This window comes from Dendrobates tinctorius, unplaced genomic scaffold (assembly GCF_039654945.1).
Source record: "Dendrobates tinctorius isolate UK_male_01 unplaced genomic scaffold, ASM3965494v1 ptg000104l, whole genome shotgun sequence".
In the NCBI taxonomy this organism is placed as follows: domain Eukaryota; kingdom Metazoa; phylum Chordata; class Amphibia; order Anura; family Dendrobatidae; genus Dendrobates; species Dendrobates tinctorius.
In genome coordinates this window covers 3,867,443-3,878,951 of record NW_027361772.1, presented here as the reverse complement: position 1 = coordinate 3,878,951, position 11,509 = coordinate 3,867,443, and positions in this window count along the sequence as shown.

The window sequence follows — 11,509 nt, the reverse complement described above, 5'->3', positions numbered from 1 at the left end:
ATCAATTGTTACGAGAATGTATTGGCCACTTGGCAATGGTCCATATATATCGACTGCCACTTCCTCCCAGACAGCAGTGGGTAATGGAGACATTTGTAATGGCTCTAAGTTTGATGATGGAGTGATTAATTGACAAGTAGAACAGCGTCTAATCTTTTCTTCCACCAAGTGATCCATATTTGGGAACCACACTTTTTCTCTGAGTAACTTCTTTGTGCCAACAATTCCTAAATGACCTTCATGTGCTATCTGTATGACTAAGTTACGCAAAGTCTTAGGTACAACTAGTTTGGTACCTCGAAGAATGAGGTGTTCTTCAGTGACTGATAATTCCTCACGTACGTTTGAGAATAGTTTTAACTCTTTCAGATTAATCTCAGAATCAGGAAATTTTTCTTTTTGAATTTCATGCCACCTTCGATTTTGGATGATTTGTATTAGGGCACAGAGTGTCTTGTCTTTTGTTGTTTCATTTATAAATTGATCAAGAGAAAGTGCTTTTGGCACGGCATGATCTGTAACAAAACGTAGGTATTCTTCAATGGAGGAATGCACAGGTATATCATCATTAGTAGGATGTCTTGAAAGATAATCAGCCGGATTGCTGTATTTTCCAGGTTTGTGAACAATTTTATAGTTGTAGTCCTGTAGACGTAGGCCCCATCGTTCAATTCGTGCAGGCATTTTAGCTCTGGGATTTCCAAAAATTGTAAGAAGTGCTTGATGATCTGTGACAATGGTGAAGGGAGCTCCATAGAGAAATAAGTGAAAGTGTTCACATCCCCAGACAACTGCCAAGCTTTCTTTTTCAGGTTGAGAATATTTTCTTTCAGTGTTTGTTAAGCTCTTACTTGCATAAGAAATGATGTGAGGATTTTGATTGTTATCCTTGTACTGCGCTAGAATAGCACCCAGTCCTACGGGACTGGCGTCCACAATCAGTTCAGTTCGAAGAGCTGGATCAAAATAAGCCATAGTGGTTGTCGAACAGAGTTCATTTTTAATTGTTTCAAAAGAGGCCTGACAGCCTTGAGACCATTGAAAAATACAACTTTGTTTTGTAAGTTCCCGTAGTGGATTGCTGATTGTTGAAAAATTCGGAATATATCTAGCACAGTAACTTGCCATTCCAAGGAAAGAACGCACTTCACTAGCATCCTGTGGAATTGAGGCTGTTCTGATAGCTTCCACTTTCTTGGGGTCGGGTTGTACTCCTTTTGCCGAGAAGATGTGACCATAGAATTCTAATGAACCCTTGTCAAACTCGCACTTCTCTTTGTTTAAAGTGAGTCCAGCAGAAAGCAGGCATTCAAAGATAGCATATTGAGCACGATTATGCTCAGCTTGAGTTTTACCAAAAACCAATATGTCATCACTGTAATTAAAGGCATTTGGGATGTGTTGAATGACACTCCTTATTGCGTCCTGAAAAATTTCTGCTGCTGAGCAGACTCCAAAAGTCAATCTTTTGTATCTTCTGAGGCCCACATGGGTGGAAAATGTGGTCAAATATCGGGACTCTGGACTCAGTTCTAATTGATGATATCCCTTATTGAGGTCGAGCTTTGAAAAGACGGTGGCTCCATTTAATAAATGAATAATGTCATCAATCGTAGGTGAGATATGTCTTTCCCTCTGGATAGCGGTGTTGGGCAGGCGCATGTCAACACACAGTCTCACTTGATCAGGAGTCTTTGGTTTTGGAACTACCACAAGTGGAGAGACCCACGGAGTGGGACCAGTAACAGTTTCAATAACGTCCTCATCCTTGAGCAATTGGAGTTCCTTTTCTACCTTCTGTCTCAGGTGAAATGGAATACGCCTGTGAGGCTGGGCTACTGGACGAACATTGTCATCCACATGAAGGTGTACTTGAGAGTCCTTTAGTTTTCCCAAACCACTAAATAGGGAGGGAAAGCTGTTCACCATAGTTTGTACATCCATATCCGCAGGGTCAGTTATGGTATGAATAATCTGGATGAGCCCTAGCTCCAAGGCAGTGTGATAGCTGAGAAGACATCCTCCCGATCCTTGTAATGTGTGGATAGTGGTTTTCTGCCTGTTTTCTTTATATCTAATTTCAGCATCAAATTGTCCCATTATAGCTAGAGGTGTTTTAGATCCATAAGGAAAGATTTTAGTCTGCACTTGTTGGAAGACTGGCCTTGTTTTCAATTGTTCATATGTAGTGCCATCTATGATATCCACTGAAGCTCCTGTATCTATTGTAAAGGTAATGTCAGTGTTGCAGATTGAGAGTGTAACACAGGGAGACTGTACTGAACCAGTGACAGAGGTAGTGAACACATAGTTCTCAGTCGCAGACATTTCTTCTGTGTCCTGATTTATCACTTTTACATCTGCAGATTTTGTCATAGGCAGCGGAGGCTTGTAGTGCGCTGATTTGCAAACAGCTGCAAAATGATTCCCTTTTCCACATTTACTGCAGGTTTGTCCCATAGCTGGACATTTGTTCTGGTGGTGAGGGAAATCCGGTCCACATCTATAACATTTTTTCTGTTTCTGGGCTTGTTTGTCTGGTAAATTTTTCTGTTTGAGATTATGCACATGTAATTTATCCCCATTCTCCATTACAGTAGCCTGATGATCTGCTATTTCTATAGCACGGGCCATTTTGAGCAAATCATGTAGAGAGATATCCTGCTGCAGAGCCTTACACCTTAGGTTATTAGACGAGCAGGTGACAATTATTTGAGTTAGGATTTCATCATCTACATCTGTAAAGGCACATCCATGTGCTAACTCTTTCAGCCGTGTGACATAAGTGTCTATGGACTCTTCTGGAAGCTGCTTGGCAATCCTGAATTTATATCTTTCATATCTGATGTTCTGTTTGGGGTTGAAGTAGCCAGTGAGAGCTTTAGTGCAGTTGTTGTATGTGTCTGTTTCTGCTGCAGGTAACATACTGTATATGTCATAGACTCCTGTGCCTGCACAATGCAGGAGCAAAGCTCTCTTTCTTTTCTCCTCCTTTATGTCCATGACTTCTAGGAAATTCTCAAATCTGTTTAGCCATTTTCTCCAGTTATGGGAGAGATTAATGACATCAGTCATATCAAACTGTGGGAATGTGTGCAAGTAGTCAGCCATGATAGAGTCTCTCAGTGGTGCTGGCGTGTGAAGCGGTAAAATAGAGTCCGTACTCACAGCAGTAGGTGATTATATCCCATCCTCGTCGCCAGTTGTAATATCCACACGTTATGAAGAATTCAAGGTATTAAACTTTAGATATGTTTTATTCTTCGTCCTCCAGCACACAGCATAACACTTGCATTCCCCATGCTACACAGAAGTGAAACTGAAACTTCCCTTCTCATCCCTCTTGTCTCCACCCCCCAAGTCCCATAAGTCTGGCTTGCTTAAAGAGACAGATCTAATTATTATACATTACAGTGACAGCCAGGCCGAAAAAAGAAAACCGCCGTAAACTAGCCAAACTTTGGGCACACACAGATATGAGCCGCCACGGAGATACCACTACGACAAATGTGTGCCCTGTTTTTTTTTTTTTTTTGGGCTAACTAGTGCTGTATATAAGTACAGTTTCACCCAGGACAAAAAAGAAAACCGCCGTAAACTGGCAAAACTTTGAGCACACTCAGACATGCGCAGACAAGGAGATACCACACCAAAAGATGTGTGGCCTGTATTCCAATTACACCTGGGGCTAGCTATATACGGCTAATATATCCTACAGGTAGCAGCAGCAGCAGCACCAGAACACAGGAAGGGAATGGACCCTCTTGATATATGCAATGATCTACAGTTATGTCCATGTATGAAGCAGCCGAATGAATTCTGAGGTATTCAGAGCCATAAGTGTGCTCAGATCCAGCCAAATGCAGCCAAACTGATTGGTCGTTGTTTCATACTACACATGGACAATGACCCAAAACATAAAGCCAAAGCAACCCAGGAGTTTATTAAAGCAAAGAAGTGGAATATTCTTGAATGGCCAATTCAGTCACCTGATCTCAACCCAATTGAGCATGCATTTCACTTGTTAAAGACTAAACTTCAGACAGAAAGGCCCACAAACAAACAGCAACTGAAAACCACCGCAGTGAAGGCCTGGCAGAGCATCAAAAAGGAGGAAACACAGCATCTGGTGATGTCCATGAGTTCAAGACTTCAGGCAGTCATTGCCAACAAAGGGTTTTCAACCAAGTACTAGAAATGAACATTTTATTTACAATTATTTAATCTGTCCAATTACTTTTGGTCCCTTTAAAAACAGGGTGGCACATGTTAAGGAGCTGAAACTCCTAAACCCTTCATCCAATTTTAATGTGGATACCCTCAAATGAAAGCTGAAAGTCTGAACTTCAACTGCATCTGAATTGTTTTGTTAAAATTCATTGTGGTAATGTCTAGAACCAAAATTAGAAAAATGTTGTCTCTGTCCAAATATATATGGACCTAACTGTATATACACACACACAGTGCCTGCAGGCTTTGCACTGATGTGTATGGAGCGACTAACACTGGAACCTATATACTCTGGAATTAGTCCTTAGAAGGACTGTTGCTTTAGCTGGATGTGAGTAGTTTAGGATGGTAGACCCCACACTAACTTATAAATCTCCAATTCTGTCCCTATATCGGCAGCAGCACTCCCTACACTATCTCAATCCGGAGCTGAATGCGCTGAGTAGGGCGGTGTCCGGTCTCTTACACCCCTGATGATGCTGTGTGGCAAGCCAATCTCTGCACGACCACATCAAAGATGGCTGCAGAGTTTCACTGCCTGGCAAACAATCCCTGCAGCGTGATTGGGTTTCTAAAGTCCACCAAAAGTGCTGGGTGGAGACCCGAGTTCCCACCAAGTAATCCCGGAAATGCTCGGTGCTCGCCGGGTACACCGAGTACTGTGATACTCGGGTGAGTAGCGAGTTGTGGCGAGCAAGCTCGCTCATCACTAGTTACGGTACTTACATTTTTTTCAAAAATACGCTGTGTGAAAAATATCATCAAAACTCATCATGAGCTTTAGTGTCATTTGCATTATTTTTTAAAGTCACTTTTCTTTTAAGCTTTGTGCTATTCTTCTAACCCGTGCATGTGGTTCATTAATTTTGTACAAAAATAGAAATTCTCTTTATTTTTGTCTTTTACCTCTTAGCACATAAAATCAATCGTTCTGCTAAAATATTGCAAAATTTGCTACTCACAACAAAAAATTCAGATGTACCTAAAATCACTCTGACAGGGAAAGGAAAAAAAGTGTCTGTGTGTGTGGGGGGGGGGGATGGATTATTGTACATTTGTAAAAGAAAACAAACAAACAAAAAAAAACGCAAGCAAAAAAAAGTTAAAATCTGGAAGTCCCAAACCTTGCCTATCAAGACAAAAAAAAGGAAAACCAAGTAAAAACAGGCAAATACATATAATAAAAGACTTTTTAAAAAGGCAGTGTAAAAAGTGTAATTAAAAAAGCACAAAAAAAAAAAAAACTAGCCAAAAAAGGGCACAAATACAATAATGATTCGGACTCTTAGTGCTTTGTGATATGGTAGGAAGTCTTTGTTGTCTTTGTCATAGGAAAATATTGGATTTTTCTTTTCTTTTTATAGAAACTTGATGTTCCTAAAACAAAATTGATTATATAACAACCAACCATGGGATAGGTGTAAGAGATGAACATCTCATGCAGAACCTCTTTGTCTCAGTGCCTCTTCAGTCTGGGGGGTGACTTGGTCTCTAAACTTCTCATGTGAAAACTAGTGCACAGTCACAGATAAGGGGTCAAAATCATGAACCATATATACAAAAAAAAAAACACAAGGTAAAAATGTCTACAATTATTTTTTATTTATAGAAAAACATTTTTTTGTAAGTGAATAGGAAGTGTTCCTTTCCATGACAGTTTAGCATCAATAGCATAGGTAAAAGGGAAAAGGAAATAGCTCACCAGTCTTCTGCAGGTTTCTCTGATTGATCACGCACGGAGCCACCTTGATCAGAGGTGTGGTTCACAATGAAAAATGGAAGAGGAAAAATATCTCCATCGTATAATCCAATCAAATCAATTCTTTTATTCAAGACATATTAAAATGTATGTATCAAAAATACAAATGAACAAAGGAAAGGAAGGATGGGGTCCCCATAACAACCAACGCGTTTCAACCTCTTGTGGTCTTAGTCATGTGTTGTGAGTTCATTTTTCCCTTCACCAGTGAGGTCTGATGAACTCCCTCTTCTGGCGAAGGAAGGTAGTGAGGCTGATTACCAAACAGCTGAGCAGGTAGATGATGACTGGGTCACAGGAACTGATGACTGGATATAAGGCAGCCGACGCCCTGCTGCCTTGTTGGTGATTTTCCTGCTGGATTCTTGGAGGCCAGTCTGATTTCTGCTTCTCAAAGCTAAGTTTTGCTCTGCCTTTTGTACACTTTAGTTCTGGTTTTGTTTGCCTTGTTTTTTGGAGTTCAGCCATCTCCGGCCGGGGGTGAGCTGAATTCCATTTTTGTCTCTGATCTGTTGATCTCTGGCTCTGTCTTCGGAATATACCTGAGTGCTGATATAGTCGAAGCCTAGCGACTTCAGGCCCTGTTTTTCCTATCAGTCTGTTGGTTCATTTTTGGATAGGGTTTTTGCGGATTGCAGACAGCAGCTTTTCTATCCTGTCCTATTTAGTTAGCTTGGGTCCCATCATTTGCTCAACCTATCTTTCTATCTGTGTTAGTGTTTTTCATCTTGCTTCACAGTCATTATATGTTGGGGGCTGCCTATTGCTTTGGGGTCTGCTCTGGGGCAGTTTAGATTTCCCCTTTCTGTCTTTAGGCTAATTTAGTTCTCCGGCTGTGATCGAGGGGTCTAGGGCATCGTAGGAACCCCCCATGGCTACTGCTAGTTGTTGTGGATAGGTTCAGGGGTCTGCAATCTGATAGCTTCCAACTTCTCTGGTTTTCTGGACTTAGCTATTATTTTTGTTTTTTCCTCCTTCGGTGACTCATCCATAACAGTCATGGTATGAAATGTTTTGGCATAGGTGGTTTCCTTCATTGGAGACTGCCCTTCCCGTGGTTGTTCCTTCCCGGGGAAAGACCTGGCTAGTCATTGCTTCTGTTGAGAAACATGTGATGGTGTCTCCGCGGCTTGTGTTCTGCATGTTTTTACATATTTCCCATAAGGGATGGGGGCATTGCTCTAGAATCACTGCGTTGAGAAACATGTGATGGTGTCTCCGCAGTGTTGGATGTTGATCTCCATGAGTTCATTCATCCTCATTTTTCACATGGTATGAAATGAGACCTCTTGTCCAAACCTTAAATGATGAACTGCACACGACAAAACAGGTGCAGTAATTAAAAATCTTAAGAACACACAATCAAATCCACTTGGACAGGAGAATGACAAAAATACAAATAAACATATCATAGAGAACCCATAGCTTATAATGAAATACATTCATTAGAATCATATTGTGACAACTTAGGAAAGCGCACTTAAGGGGAAAAAAAGCTTTTCAAGTGTGGGTTAATGAACAACTCCTGACGAAGAAAAAAAGAACAAAAAAAGAGGGAAAACATTTTTTGTATTCATCATTCAATCATATTGCAAAATAAGGTCTTGTCATTTATTTAAACCAAAGGGCACTCTTTGTATTTAATTTGAAAATCCAAAAGGATTCACGGTTGAGGACTCTATAATCACCTCCTCTCATGGGCTTATTAACCTTTTCAATACCCATAGCCACAATAGTGCTAGTACTGCCTGCATGAACCATTCAGCTAGCTGGACATACTTGCTTCGTGGATGCTCAACATTCAGTACCTCAGCATTCTGGGCTGTAAGTCTATGAATTGCCATGTCACTAATGAGTCCGTTGAACAGTTTCCACACGGTAGGATGAGCACAAAGAAAGAGTGCTTGTAAGGCGTTATGAAACCCCTCGCAGCAATTCGTGGTCTTGGGGGCAGAGGCCAAAGCGTCAGCATAATGATTCCAGACCTCTGGAGTAAACCTTGCATTTCGAAAGCGTCCATCTACTCCTGGCCCCCTAACGTAGGTATGCTCAAAGTAGGAGAGGAGCTGATTGGTAGCATCATCATCAGGGAAGATTTGGGCTAGTTCGTCATACCTTGCACTTACTTCGGCTGGTGGGACAAACGCCAAGGAGGCCAAAGATTTTACCTTGAGATTGAACTCTCCATCCTCAGCCTCAAATTCAGCCTTTAGGCCCAGCTCATTGACCTTTCGAATAATGGACTGGCTCAGATGAAAGAAGCAGCCAGAAATCGCTGCAGCTGGAAACTCATCTTGGAAAGCTGACATTGCTGCCATCTCAAAGTCAAGAAGAATTTTCTGGGGATTTGCACCTGGCATCAACCCTTTGAGCGCCGTGATCATTCGACGATAGGTTGGACCAGTCTTGTTTGGCAGCAGGCAGTAGATCAGGGGAGGATAGGAGTTGCCGACTTTTGCATGGAGAGAATACAGCTGAAAGAACATGGTTGGCACCACCTTGAACGTTCCATCGCCAAACCATGTGTCTCCTCTTTCGAAATAAGGCAACAGTTCATTGCTACCAATGACAAGAATCCTTTGGGGGTCATCTCTTGCAGAGTCATATAAAATGATGTCGCTGTATTCCTGGGGGATAGCAAAATTGATGCTTTGAGGAGGAGCCAGCATGGTGTTTGCTCGCTGCCTGACCCGACGTGTATTTCGCTCAACGTCACTTCGCTTGGGCATTCGAGACAACACGTCATCAGACCTGTCTCGAAGAACCTGTCCAACAATGCTTCTAGTAGATGCTTGAGAGCTGATTGCTTCTTGCCTCAGAGCAGCCATTGTAGCTCTGGCTTCAGCTTGAACTGGATCTGCAGAGTGACTGTGCTCAGTCGGCTGTTTAACAATCGCGGCTCCAGATGTGTGCATGCGTGCGGGACACTTGAATTTGTTGACTTGCCTGCACCGCCATTCTTTGATGCTGTCATCACGTGTCCTGTGCAGGATACACTCGTGTCCCCCAAGCCTAAGGACATCTTTGTCTTTTTCAGACTTGCTCATAGTAAAAGTCATGGTGAAAGTTGCAAGGGGTGAGTAATGAAACCAAAAGTAAGCGTCAGTGTGAAAGTGGCCTGTACAATTATCTTTGTCTTTTTCAGACTTGCTCATAGTAAAAGTCATGGTGAAAGTTGCAAGGGGTGAGTAATGAAAGTGAAAGTAAGCGTCATTGTGAAAGTGGCCTGTACAAGTGGCCTGTACACAACAAGTAAAAGTCATGGTGAAAGTTGCAAGGGGTGAGTACTGAAACCGAAAGTAAGCGTCAGTGTGAAAGTGGCCTGTACAAGTGGCCTGTACACAAATAATTGCCTTGTACACAATTGTCCGTACACAATTGCCTCTTGTACACGGTTCCATGACCTTGTACACAATTGCCCGTACACAATTGCCTTGTACACAATTGCCTTGTACACAATTGTCCGTACACAATTGCCTTGTACACAATTGTCCGTACACAATTGCCCGTACACAATTGCCTTGTACACAATTGTCCGTACACAATTGCCCGTACACAATTGCCTTGTACACAATTGTCCGTACACAATTGCCTTGTACACAATTGCCTTGTACACATTTGCCTTGTACACAATTGCCTTGTACACAATCGCCTTGTACACAATTGCCTTGTACACAATCGCCTTGTACACAATTGCCTTGTACACAATTGTCATTGTACACAATTGGCCTGTACACAATTGTCTGTACACAATAGTCCGTACACAATTATCTTGTACACAATTGTCCTGTCACCGTGGGTGTGTGGTACTAGCAGGTACACGGGATGCAGTGACGAGTCGCGAGACGGTTTGGTGTTTTTGTAATAACGTTTATGGGCCTAGAGGTGACTTTCCTCAGGCTCGGCCGGGTTGCCCTGGCAGGGGCTCAATACAAATAAACACAAACAATAGAACACGACTACTTCCGGCAATAGCCAGTCACTATAGGGCCGCGGTATGGCCAACTACGGGTCCTTAATCATAAAGTCAACTTAGCCGTTCAGATGTCCCTCGCCGTTCAGGTTGGTGGTCTTTCGGCGTAGTAATTGCTGGGCCCAGTTGCTGAGACGATGGCGAAGTCTTCGCACGCTCTGGCTCACTGATGACACTGGAGCCCCACAGGCTCCGGCGGGGTCCTTGGATGATTGGGCCGCAGCCCCCGGCTTGGGGAAAGCGGCAGCAATGGGTGGTGGTAGGTGACAGGCCACCTGCACAGCTAACGGCTGCGAAGGGGAGTCCGCGGTCAGCAGAGGCCCGGACCCTGCCGCGAACTGGAGCGGGACAGTGATGGCTGCCGGCGGTGCTGCACTTGCCGCGGCCAATCATGAGGACAGGGCAGCTGCCGGCGGCGGTGAACAGGCCACTGACGCGGGCTCTGGCGGGACGGCAGCGGCCGTGGGCGACCGCGAGCAGGCCGCAGCCGCGGGCTGAGGGGAAACGGCAGCGGCCGCGGGTTGGACTGGGGCCGCAGTGGCCGCGGGCTGGAGTGGGGCAGCAAGTCCCAGATAGTTGCCTCGGTACCGGCCCTCTGGAGTCCTCAGTGAGCGTCCTCCCTGGCACTGGTGAGTCGCTCTCCCTTGCAGCAGCTTCCACTGTCTCCTGCTCTCTCTGTGTCGGTCTGCTGACTCATCGCCCCGGGAATTCCCCACCTTCTTTATATTGGTCCCTCCCCCAGCCCATCTGTCTGTCACAGTGGTCCGTCCCTGAATCCTGTCCCCCGGGGACAGTTTCCCCCAGAACCCAGATGATGGCTCCCATGGTTCCGGCCCGGGCACTCGACAGGGGCCGTTCCTCCCACAGGTGATACACCAACTTCTGTAACCACCGGAACTTCTTCTCTGGACCTCGCTCATGAGCCTGCGTAGCCACTACTCAGATCAACATCTCCGGGAGCACTACTTGCCAAGTGACCCCCTCTTCTCGTAACAGCTGTACCTTCTGGTATAGCAATCCATCCTTCAAATAGAGCCTTTCCCATTGCCCCAGAATCTGCAAGGTTCCTGCAGACAGGGCGTTCCTCTCTCTCTCTCGTCTGGGGAGTTGTTTCAGTGACACCCACTGTCGCAGCTGGGCGATCACCTTATCTATCTGTTGAAGTCGAACCCAGTTGTCCCAGGGTGGCCCCAGCACACGATCTTCAGATGCCTCTTTGATTTGTCCCTGCGTCACCACCAATGATTTGGCCAAGTTCCGTAAGTCAGGGATCTCTTCTGCCTCAAGCTCTTCATCTCGATCACGTTTAGATCACTTGTGAGTCACCCTGGAGAGAGTGTCAGCATGAGTGTTCTCGGCCTTAGCCCGATAGACAATCTTGTACCGATACTTTGCCATACGGGCCACCCATCGTTGTTCTAAGGCCCCCAACTTTGCATTTTCCAAGTGGACCAGGGGATTATTGTCCATCCGCATCAGGACCTCTAATACGGACAAGTACTCCGCAAACTTCTCGGTCACTGCCCACACCAGTGCCAGCAGTTCCA